Genomic DNA, 17145 nt, shown 5'->3' with positions numbered 1-17145 from the left:
GTTGAAGTGTTTTCATGTCCCATTTCAGGGGGAGCTGAAAGACATCCAAACCCTGGGCTTCAAAGAGGCTAAAAATCAAAAGGATTAATGAGTGGTAAAATACCCTGGGAAAAGAAGTGAAGCTGGCACATCTTCCATGGGACATTGTCCTTTGTGAGCACACAGCCAAGGTGCAGGCAGCACTGCCCCCATCAAAGGGGAGGCAAAGGCAGAGGCAAGGAAAACAAGCACTTTTCCAGCTCCATTCCACACACTGCTCCCATCTGCTGGGATTAGCCATGGGAGCCTGAGCAGGGGAGGACAATGCCATGTCACCACCTCTCTGTGGAGCAGGTCTTGGGCCCTGTGGACATCGGCTGGCATGAGATGGGAGGGGCACAACCCAACCTGTGTGACCCACAAGAAACCTCAAACACCCATATTATTCCTTCCACATGCAAATGAGCTCCCCATATCTTGTTTTCATCATCCCCCTCTTCAGATGTCAATAATTTCCCAGGACAGGCAGGAGGATGCCAGACTCACAGTCAGCACAGAGACCGGCACGCAAAAGAGCAGCCATCCGTCCCTCCCTGCAGCAGAGCAGAGCAGGAGATCCAGCACAACCCAGCCAAAATGGGCCTGATCTATCAGCCAAACCAGCCAGCAGCAGCTCTGCTCACAGCACGATGCTCCCCATCCAGAGCTCCTCCAAGCCCTCTCCTCCGGCCATCCACAGATCTTGCTGGCATCTGTTCCCTGCTCACTGAGCTAGGAGAGCACCTTGGGCACTGAATTACTGGCACCCCCTTTAACTCCTCTTCCAAGTGTTTTCACAACACTAGAGGGAGACAGGATTCAAATCAGGCTTTGCAATCACAAATCCATATTTACCCATGACAGAAACCATCCCAAAAGCCTTGCAGAGACCAGCACACCCAGGAGAACATAGGTACCACCTCTGAGCACAGGCCATGTGCAGAGCAGACTCTTTGCAAAAGGGGATTTGGTATTGTTTTGGGGATTTCACTCAAGAAATGCGCATAAAACAGACAAAAATTCAGCACAGGCTTAAATTTAAGCACATACTTAAGAGCTTGCTGGCACAAGGGCTCAAGCAAAGATTAAGAGCCACACACCACATTACTTTTAATTGAGCTACTGTCTTCCCATATGGTTTTCCTTGGGGAGACCAGTGGCTGGCTTATGAGTTCAAGTAACAACATCAGTTAAAAGAGCATTTGAACAATTGTGGTTGGCAGCTCCCTGAATAATATGAATGTTATGGAGTGTCGGAAAATGTCGTATCATCAATTTTCTGGTTTCCTGCACTCATTGCTTTTGATCTCCACTAAAAGATTTATTGAATGGCTTTCGTTTTTACATTAACCTTTTCCAAATCACACCGATTGTGAGCTAGGGAGTTTTTTTAATATTTTTTTTAACATACAAATCTTTTTAAAGCTGAGGTTTTCCATTCCTCCCAGTTTTTATTGTTTGAAGCAAAGGGCTGTTTTGGCAGGTTTATGAGATGGAGTCTGTTTTGCTGACAGACATGCCTGATAGATTGCTTGTCCGTGTTTTATTTGTGGAGCCATTGCTGCATTATCTGCATTTGAAAAACAATTCCATTTGATTAAAATTTAAATCAAATATATGGTAATATCAGCCTTACTTACCACCAGATCTTACATCTCTCCTGTGGATCCTCTTGCAGTCAGTGTGAGTGAAGTGTAATGCTGAAGAAAGTTATTCCTTCCCTTCCAGTAATGGCCACATTCTGTCATTATTGCTCACAAATTGGAAATAATTCCTCCCCATGAACCATGTGATGTCTTGAAAGGTGAATAAAGACACTTCTTGTGCTGCCTGGCTTACCTAGACATGCCATTGATAAGTGTGAAATTAAAACATTCCTCAAAAAATAAAGTTATAGCAGCCAGGACATTTGGCTTGGATGATTTCCTGCAGCAGTGAATTTAGAGTGACCACAATATGCACAATTAATGATGGATTGAATGGATTGGACATGAAGGACTAAAAACATTACTACCTTTAATTTGTCCCATGTATTTAATCATTTGTAGCTTTTAAGATCTGCCTTGGTATCACATCCCAGGAATTTGTTGTTGTTTAACAAGACCATTTTCATTAATCTGTACCACACCAGAAGCTCAAGGTGACTTAGAGGAATAAAACTGAGAACTTTTAGTGCCAAAACTTCTATGCAAGAGAGCAAGTCAATGAATCAGTGTATCACAGAGCATCCTGAGTTGGAAGGGACCCTCCAAGGATCATGGAATCCTTCTCTGTGCCTGGGAATGTTGTCCACTACTCCTCCTTCACATTTAAATGTTACCTGTTACCATTCTGGGAGGTCTTACAAGTCCATTTTATTTATTCTCTGTTAAAAGAAGAGCAAAATTGATTTTTCATTTAAATTGTATAAAACGGAGGTGCCTCCTGCAACACATCAAGACCTTCCATGGAAGTTGTGGAAAAAGAAAAAGCAGAAAAAACAAATACAAAATCAAAATCAATTTAAAAAAAAAAAAAAAAAGAAGCCCATTTTCTTCCATTGTTCTTTGCTTTTAGACAGCCCAAACATATTAATTTTGATTTGCCAAGTTTGGTTGTTTTTTCTTTTTTTTTTTTTTTGATGAGCCAAGTTCATCCCCTCAAAGTCCATCTATGACAGCACCAATGATCTTGGCTTTGCTGATGCTTCTTGAAACAGCCTCCAGCCCCAAAGAACCCTGCACACACCAGCATCACTTTCTGACTGGGAATCACAGGGGTGGGGTGGGCAGGGAAGTCTGGACTGAACAAGAATGGATGATGGTTCAGTTTTTTATAAACACAGCTAAACAAGGCAGAGTGCTCCTCCCCTCCCTCTCAGCTTTCTTGTTTTTCCCTCTCCTGTCTCAGCTGAATTTTCCTACCAGTTTCCTGAAGACAGTTCCCAATTTCACACCCTAAACATCCTGCACTTTTATTTGGCCAACACTTCCTACACTTCAAGCTCTTCTGCCTGGCTCCTCCAGAGCTGCTTCTCTGCTTCCCCTATCTTTGGTATCTTAGCAATAGATGAAAAAACACCTTTCCTGTGCTGGGTATTGGAATGCTCCAGGCATCTTTATTCTTTCCCCACTAAGTGGTGAGTGCAGGTCACTCCACACCAGGGTTACCCAACAGCTGCTTTACAAGAGGTAAACAGTGTTGGAAGGACTTATTACTCCCAAATCTAGGCTGGGAAGGGCATCATGCTCAGAGGGAGCTGATGTGGTTCTGGGGGTTGCTCGTGTGCTGTGAGCCCCACATCAGTGGGTCACATGAGGAATGGGACTGTCCCCTGGTAGGAGATCACAGCCACCGTGGTCTCCAAAAGGAGCACTCCCTCCCAGCCACATCCACTGCCCTTTGATCACCTCGGCTGAGAATTCCCAGAGAATTCCCAGAGCTCAAGCCATGGCCAGATGGAGGTGAGGGATGTTTGTGTTGACCACAAAAGCAGAAGAGTTTCCTGGAGAGCCAGCGCTGATGGACACAGGGATGAGCTTCTTTGGGAGATGCTGCTGCCAGACAGGTAAGGGGCAACCTTCACGCTGCTTCCTCCCCTGGGGAGTTTTAGCCACTGGTGGAGAGTACCCATGCCCTATCATATCACTGCCCTTTTCCAGCTTTTTATTTTGGCACTCAGTAACACAGGAGTTCCCCAGAGCTCCAACTGGGTACAACGCTTTGTGGAGACGTGAGGGAGCAAAAAAGAGAAAGGGCACACCCTCTACTGCAGAGAATCACAGAATCACTTAGGCTGGAAAAGACCACTGAGTTGAGCCATTAACCCAGCACCAAACTATATCCCCAGGTGCCACATCTTCATTTCTTTTAAATCCCTCCAGGGATGGAGACTCCACCATTGCCCTGCACAGCAGTGATTGACAACCTGTTTGGTGGAGAAACTTTTCCTGATATCCTCTCCTTTTGGTCAGCTGGGGTCAGCTGTCCTGGCTGTGTCTCCTCCCAGATTCTTGTGCCTCTCAGCCCCCTCACTCATGAACTCTCAGGACCCATTATTTTGGTCTGCTGGGCACAGACTGGGGCTGGCAGAGCAGAGTTCACCTGTGCTGGGAGTCAGCCCAGCACCAGGGCTATGGTGGGACATTAAGGGCTAGTATGTGACTCAGCATTCGGGTGCTCTGGTGGCCTGGCAGGAGGACCTGCAGCAGGCAGAAAGGGCCTGATTTTTGGAAACAGCATCAGGTGGAAGGCAGGCACACTCCAAACTGTTCAGCTCTGATTTAAGGAGAGGCTGTGTAACCTCAGCTTCTGCAAAAGTCTTTTTAGAGGCATTTGGCACTTCAAGCAGCAGCTTTGGGAAGGTCTTCTGACACATGAGAAAGCAAAAGATTTTGCCAGGAAAACTAGGTTGAGGAGCAGCAAGGCTTATTTATGGAGACCTTGCAAATGGGCTGTCTTTATTCCCCACAATATCAGAGCCACTGATGGACAAATGCCCTGTTTCTGATGTAAAAGTATGAAAGCAAGGGTTGCTTTGAGAACTTCATATTTTGTTTCAGCCACATTTTGTTAGTATCAGATGCAGCCAGGGATATAATACCTTACCTCAGAGCAGCCAAACATAACAGGCAAGGCTTTGCTAGAAAGCATGGCCATGAAAGATGAGTGAGTGATGAGGAGGATACCACATCCTGCATTTAACCAGCAGCAGACAGGCACAAAATCTCTGTCCTCTCACCTGTCTCTCCCCTCAGGAAGAGGTATTTTTGCTACCCTGGTATTCATAAGTAATTCTCATGTTTAGATGCCATTTGAGTGCATGTAGCATTGTGTCTTTTAAGAAATTTTGAGCAGAGGCCAAGATCATCCTTTGCTTGTTTGCCATTTCTGTATTTGTATTCAAGTAGGCAGCTTTTCTGACTGTTCGCATAGCATAAGACAGAAAAACTGGCAAGGAAAGCTTGATGGCTTTAGGTGCAGCACTATTGCATTTATTATTGCAAACAAAGCACATTGCTGAGAAGAGTTTAGAGACAGAAAGGCACAGGATGCAGAAAAAAGTACTGACAATTTTTGTACTTTATCCTATTGCTTTTTTCTTAAAGGTAAAGCAGGGTGCTCTCTTCAGGCAGGATCTCATTCCACCTTGCACCACGAAAAATAAATTGGTGAACAGAAAAAAAAAAGCAAAGGGGCTGGTTCTGTAATTCTAACATTTCTGCAGCATTAAAGCAAGATAAAGAATACCTAATTTGTCCTTGTTTAATATTTAAGAGATAACAGTTACGGAGACATTTAGGAGCCAGGACAGCTGCCTGCCCATTGACCCATCATGGAATTTACATGTACTCACGTAAAAGCTCACTTCCTGAGCTTCAAATGTGATGTATTAAAGAGAAGTCATCACCTTCATCTATCTATGGCTCCTCCAAGCAAAGGAGCACTGACTCCATCCCAACCAGGGTCACCATGTCCCTCATGGCAGGGAAAAAAAGCAAGACAACGCGTGCCATTTATCAGCAAGCCCAGCCAGAAACACAGAAACTGTCAGAAACACAGAAACTGTCAGAAACACAGAAACTGTCAGAAACACAGCCCAACCCAGCTGGACCAGGAGCTCCAGGTGAACAAGAGCACACACTGGGTGAGCCTTTATCAGCTCACATCGATTCTGACAATTTTGTGCCTCTATCACATGAGCAAAGAGCTTCAAGGAGGGACTTGCAGAGGGACATCAAGGAACTTGTGCTCACTGAGCTGCCAAAAGGAGCTTGGAGGTCACCTGGAGACCCACAGCCTGACAGAGGAGAGGCTGCTCTCAGACTCCCAGAACCACACCAGAGATGACAGCCATGTGAAGCTCAGCCTCAAAGAGCCTCACAAGAAAAAAACAAGTCTAAATTCTTTTTTCCTCCAATAAATCTTTCCTTGAGGTTAGAATCACTGGAGAGTTTAGTTATTTTTTCCGATACGCAAAACGCAACTGCCCAGCCCAATGGCTGTAGTATTTACAAGAGCAAAACAAATGAGGGACAAAATTAAAGCTGAGCAGCCCCAGGAATGCTTGGGCTGCAGGAATCCTTGGGAACAACATGCTGCCACACATGGCACACCAGAAGAATCCTGCTCATGAAAAAACAAGGAAAACCATCCATGACAAAATACCGAAGGCTCCACCATTTCAGCAGCGGTGCTGTGTTCAGTACACACCATGCTTCAAGGGCTGGTTAAAAACAAGTTATTGACACCCCAGAAGAGGCAAGCACGACTTTTCCAAGAAAACAGAAAGATTTGAACTAAAAAACTAAAAGACTATGGAAAGAGTCAACAAGTCATGGATTAAAAAAAAACAAAACCAGTCTGTATTTTCCAGCTTATCCTTTTGGGCCAAAGCTTTACAGGTGCTGCATGAACCAACTAAATTTATGCCTTGAAAATGCTCAGAGGTTGCATTTTATTTCCTCCAGGGATGGAAGATGCATCTTCAGATGATGCTGTCCATCAGAGCAGTAATGGGTGGTAGATGTCACTCCTTCATGGGCCCTGGGCCCCCACCCCAGCTCTGCAGATCAAGGGGGACCACGCTATAATCACAAGGCTGCAACAACAAGTCTCTGGCTGCAAAGACACCTTTCTTCTCCTCATGCCACCTTCACTGACCTTTTCCAGACCATTGTTGGCCCTCTTCACCTCTCAGTGGCCCCCAAAACATGGAGACTGAGGGGGTCCTTAACACCAGTGGGGTGAAGATCCTCTGGCATCCTTTGTCACAGCAGATTTTGTTCCTCAGTGCAGGCAGCTCATCCCTGCCTGATCCATCATTACCTTCATGTCCTCCCAAAACTTCCAAGCCCACTGTGATGAGCATACTTGTCTTAGTCCAGCTTTTTGACTCCCAGCAGCTTTGCTGTATTATTTAAATAACAACCTTTTTTGTCATCCAGGCCCTAAACACCTCTCTGGAGCACTTGTGAAAGGACTGAACACCCAAGGGCTTCTTCAAGGGAAGAAGAACTCACCGTTCTCACAGGAGCTGGGCTGAGGAGGCTGATAATCATCTTGTGATCACAAATTACTTTTCATAAGGTCCATTTATGAGGTAACAGTTGGCATGCAGAAAGCATTTCAGTTCGCCAGCAGCTCGCTGAAAACGAACCATCATGAACCCTAAAAAGAAACCCTGAATCAAAGGCTGCATTCTTCTCTCCCACAGTGACCCCTTTGTTTGGATCTGCCCAAAAGTTTCATTACGAAAGTCTGATACAGGAGCCTTATTAAATTGTGATTAAATGACGTGTCCGTGTAGAAGCCTGCTCTCTCTGCTGTTGATGTGGGCTGGTTTTCTTAGACTTTTAAAACATACAAGCTTATGAAATAGCTGTAATATCTTTTCTCGTGATTTCCAGGGAAAGGAGGGTCTTTGCTCTTGCTTTAGCCATACCTGGCCTGGCTCCAAAGGATAACATTTTCATTAAAAGTGCATTAGGTGCACAGTTCACCACACAGCTGTCCTAAGTGTTGACCTGGCTCAGAAGCCTTAATGGGCTCTGATGAACTTTGCTTCTGTAAAAACAGAATCACCTATCACTGTGTTGACTTTGACCTGTTTTTACTATCATTTGGATCCAGTTTGTTCATACTGCTTCCACCTAACTCTGTCTATGGGTATTTAAAAGAAGAAGCAGAAGCTGAATCATGGCTCAGGCCAGATAATGGCCGATTCCTGGAGCAGCAGGGCTGACACTGGGACATCTTAGAAAGGGTTAAACAGGAGAAATTCAAACCCAAAACCTTCCCATCATTTCTGATCAAGTGTGAGCTCTGAGCCACCAGCGAACTTGCAGTAGTGACGCATCTTTCCCTTCAGATGACTCACTGTAAATAGTGCCTGGTGATTTACGCACAGAAAAATCCATTTAACACGGAAATGCACAAATTCATACGTTTTAAGGCCAGAGGAGCCGTCACAAATGTTCAGTCTGGCTCTCTGGAGAGTGCAGCCTCACCCAGTAACTCCTGCCCAAAATGCACGGCTTCCGTTGGAGTGAAAGCATCCACAGGGGAATGCTTGAAATACTTTCTCCTAATATTTGTCAGGAGGGATGTTGTAAAAACAGAATCAAATAATCATAGAATGGTTTGGGTTGGAAGGGACCTAAAAGATCATCCTGTTCCACCCTCTCCCATGGGCTGGGACACCTACTGTCCCAGGTTGCTCCAAGCCCTGTTCAACCCAGCCTTGAACACTTCCAGGGATGGGGAAATACAAAACTTCTCTGGGCATCCTGGGCCAGGGCATCCCCATCCTCACAGGGAAGAATTTCTTCACAATATCCCATATAATTTGGAGCCATTTCTCCCTATCCTGTCACTACAAGTCCTTGTAAGAGCCACTGTCTGCTCATTCAGTAGACAGCAGACCAAGCTGCTCAGAGAGGTGGCAGAAACTTTGATGGGAATGTGGGTGATTTCTGGGAGATGCTGGCTGAATCAGCAGGAATCCTCCACGGGACACAAGCTGGTTGCCTCACAAACCCAGGACCAAAGGGTTGGATCACAGAGGCACCGCCTCAATTGTCCAGCAAAGGCCCTTTAAATCATGCCTTACAAAGTATAAATGTGTGTAAATATTTGTGCAAGATAAGATCGGGCGAGTGGCAGAGCAATACTTCAAAGAGCCGAGCCAAGGGCAAACAACAATTTATATGTACTGCTCCAGAAAAATAAAATTAGGATATGCAGCAGTGTGTTTATGTTAGGGTAACGTTTGCTCTGTCTAAGTTTTCTGTCAGTGGATGTCCCACACATGGAACAAGCAGTGGAAATACAGAGGGCAGGGCATGAGAAGAGATTTATCTGAAGAGCAGTCCTGGATCTCCTGAGGGACTCCTAATCAACCAGCCACAGGACATCAAAAGGCTTTCAGGAAAAGTTGGTGGATCTGTCAGATTGACATACACAGGCACAGGCAGCTGGTTGCTAAGTTGTATTTTATTCAGAGCAAACACTCGGCGAGCATGAGATAATCTGAGATAATCAATCTTTCTTTATTCAGAAGAAAAAAACGTGCTATCTAAAGTAGCTGCAGTGCTCTCTGACATGGATATATTTGAGATTTTCTCCTTTTAAATTAATGTTTTTCATTAATACTTAAAGCCCAGAGTCACAACCCTGAGGCACCACCAAAAACCATGCTGAACTGGAGGTTCAGAGGTGCTGTCCCACCCTGCCCCCCTCAGCAGGCAAATGCTGCTACTGCTGCCCCGGGATGCTGTGACACCAAAGCAGGATCTAGTCACAAAGACAGAAGAAAATCTACATAGTTTATTGGTGGGAAGAAGACACTACCAGTCTCTCAAATGGTTTAGCCCAGAGAAGGAATAGCAACTCCCAGCTTTTCATAAAACTCACTGGGAGTGACTACACTACACTATCAGGTAAGAGTGAAAATCATGTTCACCATTTTAATCAAGACTTTGTGCACCTCAGCTGTGTTTTGTTTCACAAACCAGATTCTCTGCATCCCTTAATTACTCTAACACTTTTAACTACCGCAGTCAGCAGAGCTTCTTCTGCCACAGCCACCTTCATCTATCTTCCCCCAGGGAGCCAAGCCCCCTGAGCCATCACCTGGTGTTCAAGCCATGCACAGACAGCAGGAGCTGGTGAGTAATCACAGTGCAACGATTTGAGATTTCTACTGTAGTCATCAGGAGTGAAAACATCAGGCTTCATGAGCTGGGCAAGGAATGAGAGAGTTGAAAGAGCCACTATGCTCCAACCACCCAACAGCTGCCTCCTTCCCTCCCTCCCTCCCTGCAGAGCCTCCCTTCTTTTTCCAGATGCTTTGCATTTCCCCCTTTCTTCTGCCAGGTGTTTTTAGCACATCACTACTAAAAATTTCAGTGTGTCCTAGGATTCCAGCCTGCTTTTAACTAAACTGCCACAGACCTGTCTCCATGGAAGGCATTTCTTGCCAGAAATATTATCTAATTTGTAAGCATTTTATGATTTTCTAGGAGTCATAAAATACTGTATTAGGAAACAAATGGGCAACGGAAAAGATCCCTTCTGGTAGCCAAAGTGACCATATAATTGATTTTTATGAACAGCATCTGAAGAAATGAGTCACAACCCATATGGCTGTTTTGGAATCTAGATATACATCGTGTTTTAAGCCTCTCAGAAGATTTATCCAAGTTTTTCGCATATAATCAGTGGTCATTAGACGAGGACATGAATCATTACAGCTCCTCAGGCTGAGCACATGTTTGAAGGGTGAAGGCTTCACACATTCTCGCTCTATAAATACCCATCCAAGGTTGTCCAGAGCATGAGCAGCTCAGATGGCAGAAAGTAAAAAAGGTATCACAGAACAAACTGCAGACTCATTACAGACCTGAGGCCTCTTCCCTCTGATGGGTGTAAATGTTATTAGCTTAGGACATGGTTCAAACTCCAGTTGAAGTCAGATGGAAAAACTTTACCTCTAAGTCGGGCTGTGTATCCTCTTTCTCCATGGCTTTAACCATTTTCTCATAGCTTGGCCCCAGCCAGTGATGAGGTTGGGTTATGAGTTTGCTCACTCAGCTGTGATGCTTCACAAATAACACCCACACAGTTCACATGTGCACATTTCCCATGCACATCTGGGCTGTCCAGAGGTGCAGAAACATCCCTTCTGTGGGCCCACATTTGCACAACCACACACACTTCACACACAGCACACCAGCCTCACTCCTGAGTGCCTTGCGCAGCTCCTCCATCTCAGCCCACATTCCCTTCTTCAGTGCCAGAAGAGTCACATTGACCCAGAGTTGACACAGGAATGCATGCTGCATCTTCTGAAAGATGCTGAGAACCCTGTTTGCAATGGCTCCAGACTTTTACCTTCCATCTGACCCAGCAACAGTGTGAGAATTTTATTTACAATGACAGTAGATGCAACAGGTACAACTAGGCAACTCTGCAAGCATGATTGTTAAATTAAATCATTTCACATTCCAGCCCCAGGTGCTGGTTCACAATATCCTTCCTCATGACATGCAGCACTGGAAATTTATGTAGCACACATTATGCCAGTTTTCAAGGACTCCCAGAAACAAATGTGTCTCCCAGTACAAAACAGTCCTCTTGTTCCCATGGAAATCTCATCCAAATAAATATTTTGCAAGTTCATTTGCTGCAGAAGAAATAAGTCAGGGCTTATGCACGATGTTTCAGGCACAGCATCTCCAATGCGTTTGTTTCATCCATCAGGCTTCCATGCAGCCATCACAGCTGCCCAGGAACACCCGAGGTGTTTGGCCTAAATTGAACATCTTTACTTTTGACAGACTTTTAGATCCAGGAGGGGATGTTGTGGTCCCACCCATCTCCCTATGAAACCCAAACCAAACAGTCTCAGCTGATAATTTCTGCATCAAACCGTGTGGTTTTCACCTCAGCCAGCACCAGACACATTCCTGATGTGCTGCAGCTACTCCATTATGTACCTTGCAGTTCCTGTATTCCTCCAGGTACAGCCAAGGGGAGAAAGGACCTCCAGCCCCTCCTGTTGCCTTTTTGTCCTGATACATGAGGAAACCAACTGAGTGCCAGCAGAAATTTCAAAAGCTGTCCGGTCTTGGAGGCGAGTAAAGCCTCTGCATTCCTTGGGAACTGACGATGGGGTGGTGCAGGATAGACCAGGGTTCATAATCTGTTACACAGGTTTCACTCCACAACACCAGCACACATTCAAATCCTGCTCTAAAGGGAAGCTGGAGGATTAACATTGGCTCCCAGACCACTCCTGCTGTAACAAAACCCCTGCCTGCAGCTCGACAGAGGCACTAACGTGGTCTTTGATGATGACTGCCAGGGGAAGGCTCCAAGACAGACGAAAATTTTGAGGTTAGAATTTGAAAGGCAGTCAATCTTATCCTCATATTCATGTTACAGCACATGATAAACTATTCCAGAGGGAATTCTTACCAGGATGCTAAAAGAAATTTTATGAAGAACTAGAGTCATTCATCCAAAATGAGGATGAAAGAGTGATGTGTTACCTAGGAGGAAACAAAGAAAGGTAATATTTTGCCCTCAATTTTATTGTGATTCTAAGGCAGCTCTGTCAGATAAAATTTGGAAAGACATCTGAAGATAAAAAACCCTGTACAAAAAAAACAGATCCAGAGGATCATAATTTAAGGAAATATTATGCCAGTTGTAGCAAAGTAGTTTTCATATTTAAGTTATTTCATATTATTATGAAAGATACCAAGACTAGCATTCTTCCACCAGGAGATTTCCCAGATTTCCCACCCACATAGAGTCTGAAATCTCTCTGTAAGGAGTTGTTCCCTACTCCATAGATCAAAGCAACCGTCCCCATGCTGGCAGCCCAGCTAGAAATAGGGCTGACATGCACTTTTGCATCTTTAGTCTTGACTTTAGTAGATATGCAAGTCTTTCTGAGCCCATGGAGGATGATTTTACTCCCTGAATGCTAGGGGCATCTATCTGGTTGGTTGCCCAGTTATCAGAGACGATTAAATCATCTCTCCAACACGGGTCAGTGCTGATGTGGGGCTGGGGGAATCTGTCCCCTCTGGTGAAACAGGAATCACTGTGGTGCCAAGGACCCATGAGAACACAGCCAAACCCGGGCTCATGGCCTTGGAAAGGCTTCCATGCCAAGAATAGCAGTAAATAACCTGCTCTCCAGCAAGAAGCATGAGCATTTCCAAGCTTAGCTGGGGCCTCTTCCCTCTCTTTCTTCTTCTTTATTTTTTTTTTTTTTCCTGGGAAAAGTCAAAACACTCTGGGATGCCTTGAAAATACAGAACAGCAAGTGCTGCTGAAGGGGATATTTGCAAGGAGCCCTGCCATGACCTCAGCTTTTAAATCATTTCAATCAGAACGACTCAGAAGTCATGCCAATGCCAAATTATCCCCATGCAACACAAGAAAGGAAGCTAATCCCCACTCCTTGATGATAATTGGCACAATGAGAAACACCTTTCTGATACCATTTAGCTCAGAGCCAAAACCCAGGCTGTCTCAGGAGAAAACCTCCTCCAAGGAACAGATGATGACAAAGTCTTGAGTGGTGCCTTGCCCCACACCAGAGGTGTCCAACAAAACAAAACACCTGGCCTTCCTGGCTCATCTCTGCAGCTGGCCACCAGCCATGGCTCACCTCCCCGTGGTTTTGGATACAGGGTGGAATTCTGTCTCCTTTCCAGTGGCCAGACATGCTTGATTTTCCAGCTATTCCATGGAAGAAATAATCCCCCAGGTGATTATGTGCTACAAGGGTCTGCGCAGTGACTCAGCCCTTGTGGTTTTTAGTGGAGCCGACTTCACAGGAAGATTTTTAGAAGGGGGAAAAAACAATTCTTAGCTAATGTGACAGGGAGTAGATGTGGTGGTGAAACTCCAGGCAGATGCAAGTTTTACTCCCAGGTGAATTTCCATGCACCTACCCTAATCCCCAGGCCTGACTCTTTTTGAGGGAAAACAAATAACATTTTCCATATAATTCAGAGGGGTGAACTGAAGTTTTGTCACTGGCACCCACAAGATGACAGGTGAAGGTTTCAACCAGAGTGCTGCCAAGTAATACTGGAGAGAGAACATAAAACAAAACAGAACCACCCCAGCCTCAAAATCTCATTGCTGCTGTTTCTCAAAGGGTTTGAGTCTGGGAATCCAGAGCTCCTTCAGCACCAGCCCTTTCCAGCCGTGCCCCTAGGTACGGGGCAGGGAATGATGCATTTCCACGCAGGTGACTTGATCACCTCTAACCTAGTAAACTGGTCAAGAGCAGCAGGACCAGGGGCTAAAAAAGGTCCTGGCAAGATCTGGGAATTCTTTTTTCATGTGCTGATTCAAGCCCCCCCCCCCCCCCCCCCCGCACTTTGCCTGCCCCCAAAGGCAGAGAAAGGGATGCATCTTTAGCCCTGTTTTCCCAACATAAGCAACGAGCAGGAAACACTTGCACAGAAATTTAGAAAACAATATACCCTCCCAAACTTAACTGGTTTCTGTTCAGAACCAGTTCTCCTCTGGGAGAGATGAGAAAGAGCAAATCACTTGTGACAGATGACATGGTTGATAGGGAATGCACTAATGGGAAGCATACACATCCCAGGAGGAAGAAAACAGTATAAAACCTTATAAAAACATAACTGTGTGTCTCATTGGGCTGCTCACTGTGGTTCCTTTTACAAAAGATATAGTAATTTAAAGGCTAATCTTGATTTCTTCCATGAGCCCAGTATTACACCAGCGATGTGAATTGGCTTTAAAGGTACAGTAAGTCAATGTACACCCACATGTAGATGGGACCCAGATTTATAAAGCCTGGAGAAGAGAAGACTCCAGGGAAACCTTAGAACCTATTCCAATGCCTAAAGTGGCTCCAGGAGAGCTGGAGAAGGACTTGGACAAGGGCAGGGAGTTACAGGACAAGAGGGAATGGCTTCACACTGACACAGGGCAGGGTTGGGTGGATACTGGGGAAAAATTCTGCCCTGTGAGGGCGGCAAGGCCCTGGCTCAGGTTGCCCAGAGCAGCTGTGGCTGCCCCATCCTGGAAGTGTCCAACGCCAGGTTGGGAGGGCATGGAGCAACCTGGGATAGTGGGAGGTGTCCCTGCCCTTGGCAGGGGGTAGAACTGGGTGAGTTTTAAGGTTCCTTCTCACCCAAACCATTCTGTGATTTATTGTTTGCATCTTGTGACACAAAAACCCCCAGTACCTGCTCCCAGGATGTGCGGACATCCCAGCAGGCTGTGAGATACAAAATTCTATCAAGGAATATTGCATGGAGAAAATTGCATTCCAGTCCTTAGTTGTTTAAAGGGCTGATTTAATTTCAAGATGCAGCCCTCTGCTTTCTAACAGCACATGCTGCTTTTATGAGATGGTCCAGAGGAAAACATGCAGAACACTTATCAGATGAAACCACAGGTAGCACACAGGGAAGCAGATTAAGGGAATAACATGTTTTCCACAGGCAGCCGTGCTCCATGCACACATGGAAAGCCCAGGGGACAATTAACCCTGAGTGCAGCTGTTGGGTTTAGTACCACAGAGCCACAGAAAGATTTATCTCTAACTCTCAAACAGGCAGGAATTTGGTAGGGATTCAAGGAAAACAGTAGTGGATCCCCTTTCATTTAGCATCCTGAGGAAGTCTGGGCAGAGGACAAGTTTTAGCATGAAACAACCACAGGTAGGAGCTGCTAATTTCTTGAATGAAGCTCAGACCATGGGAGGTCAGTAGCAAACCTTGCCTGTCACCCCCTCCATAACATGTGCAAACCAGCTCAGAGTGCTCAGCAATCCTGGGACACCAGAACCAAAGGATTTTGTGTCATTGGAGTCAGGAGGTGATGGAACCACCTTCCACTCTGGGAATTGGAGTTAAGAGGACATAAACAGCTTTTAGGATGGATCTTGACCAATTTATGAAAAAATCTGAGATATGGACTTCTCCAGCAGCACAGGACACTGACCCACCACATCTCTCAATCCAAACATCCAAACATTTGTGCTACTCACAGCAAAACATTTTCAGGTCAGATATTTGCTGGACCAGCTGCAAACTGTCTTCCTAAACAGTTTTCTACCATCCCAGCTATAACATGTTGCTCATTTTCATTACATCCCGGTTTTCCATCTCTGGGTGTGCCTTACCATGGTGAAATCTGACTCTGCCACTTAATTAATACCATAGCTGCAGACTGAAACTGCCTGCCCTGTGCCGAGCACCATCCCCACACTCCAAGGTATTTGTTGCAGCGACAAGGGAATACAAAGCTTTACGCGCAGGAGATGGAAAAGGTTAAAGTCAATATTTTGGCTGATGGAAATATTTATGGAAAGAACCCGTGAATTAGTGAGCTGTATTCATTCCACTGACATTTCCTAACTGCGTTAACCTTTTATATTTCTTGTGGTTGGCTCCTGTTTAATATGTTCTAATTATATGAGAACCAGGAAGCAAATGAACGGCTGAGATTAAAGTTAAACAGCCGTAAATACTGCAGGACAGATTCTCAGCACTGAGCCTGTAGATTTAAGCCTCTGAGTTCAATGCTGAGCAGATGAGACACATAAGGCCATCAGACACATATGCACAGCTCAGAATTTCTTGCCCACTCACTCATTTGAGGGCAGAACTTGTTCCTTTGATGGCACCGTGCTGATGTTTCATTGCGCATGGAGTGAAGCACATCAGTTCATTCAAAGAGGGTTCACAAAGGACAAATAACTTCTGCAAAAATCACCATTTCCTATGGCCTTCCCACCAAGAGAAAGGCAGGAAAGGAAAAAAGGGATTCAAAATGATTCAGTAATGATGGACAGATGGTCTGAGAGGCTTCAGCCAAACCTCAGCACTGATCAGGTAAAACTGGACGCTCTGAGTGCAGTGACAGCAATTCCACCTCACACATGAGCAGGCAGTCCCTCAGCAGAGATTCACCAGCACAGCAATATCTGTGGCAAAACACACAGGATCAGAATAACTTTCTCCCAGCAGAACCTGACGTCACAGGCAAACGCAGACAGTTACAAAACTCAGCTCCACACAGGGAAGATGTTAACAATCTGTCCCAATGCACAGAAATGCCAGATGGCCACTCTGCTGCTCACCACCTCAGAAGGGCAGGGAGGAGGTTCCTGTGTGCAAGTTGTCCCTTTTAACAGAATACAGCTGAAGCTGGTGACCAAGGGAGCATCAGCAATTTGCTGACATGGCCACAGACTCACACAGTTAAAGCTGGCCAGAGATGCTGACCTGTGGAGCAATTGCACCTCTGCTGGAGAATTATTTCAGAGGGAAACATTTGACCATCACCTCTGCTTTGGGGGTTAAGAACAGCATCACCAGCTCCACCAGCACTCACACATGGCCAGGGTGCTCCCAGTCTGCAGTGCTGACCCCACTGCCATTCCCACCTGCATGTCAGCTTCCTTTGACCACCATGGGATAGAACAGCTCTGATGGGATTCAGTGTTCTACTTTTCAGCCTCCTGCCTCCTCACAGGCAAAGCAAAAAGGAAAAAGGCATCATCTTTCATCTCTTTGGCCTGTGTAATGTCCTCCCAGTTCCTTGCTCCCCTCTCTATCCGCAGTCCATAGGATTGCACAA

This window comes from Cinclus cinclus, chromosome 8 (genome assembly GCF_963662255.1).
Source record: "Cinclus cinclus chromosome 8, bCinCin1.1, whole genome shotgun sequence".
Classification (NCBI taxonomy): Eukaryota; Metazoa; Chordata; class Aves; order Passeriformes; family Cinclidae; genus Cinclus; species Cinclus cinclus.
The sequence above is the reverse complement of the archived record's forward strand: the minus strand, read 5'-3'. Positions refer to the sequence as shown.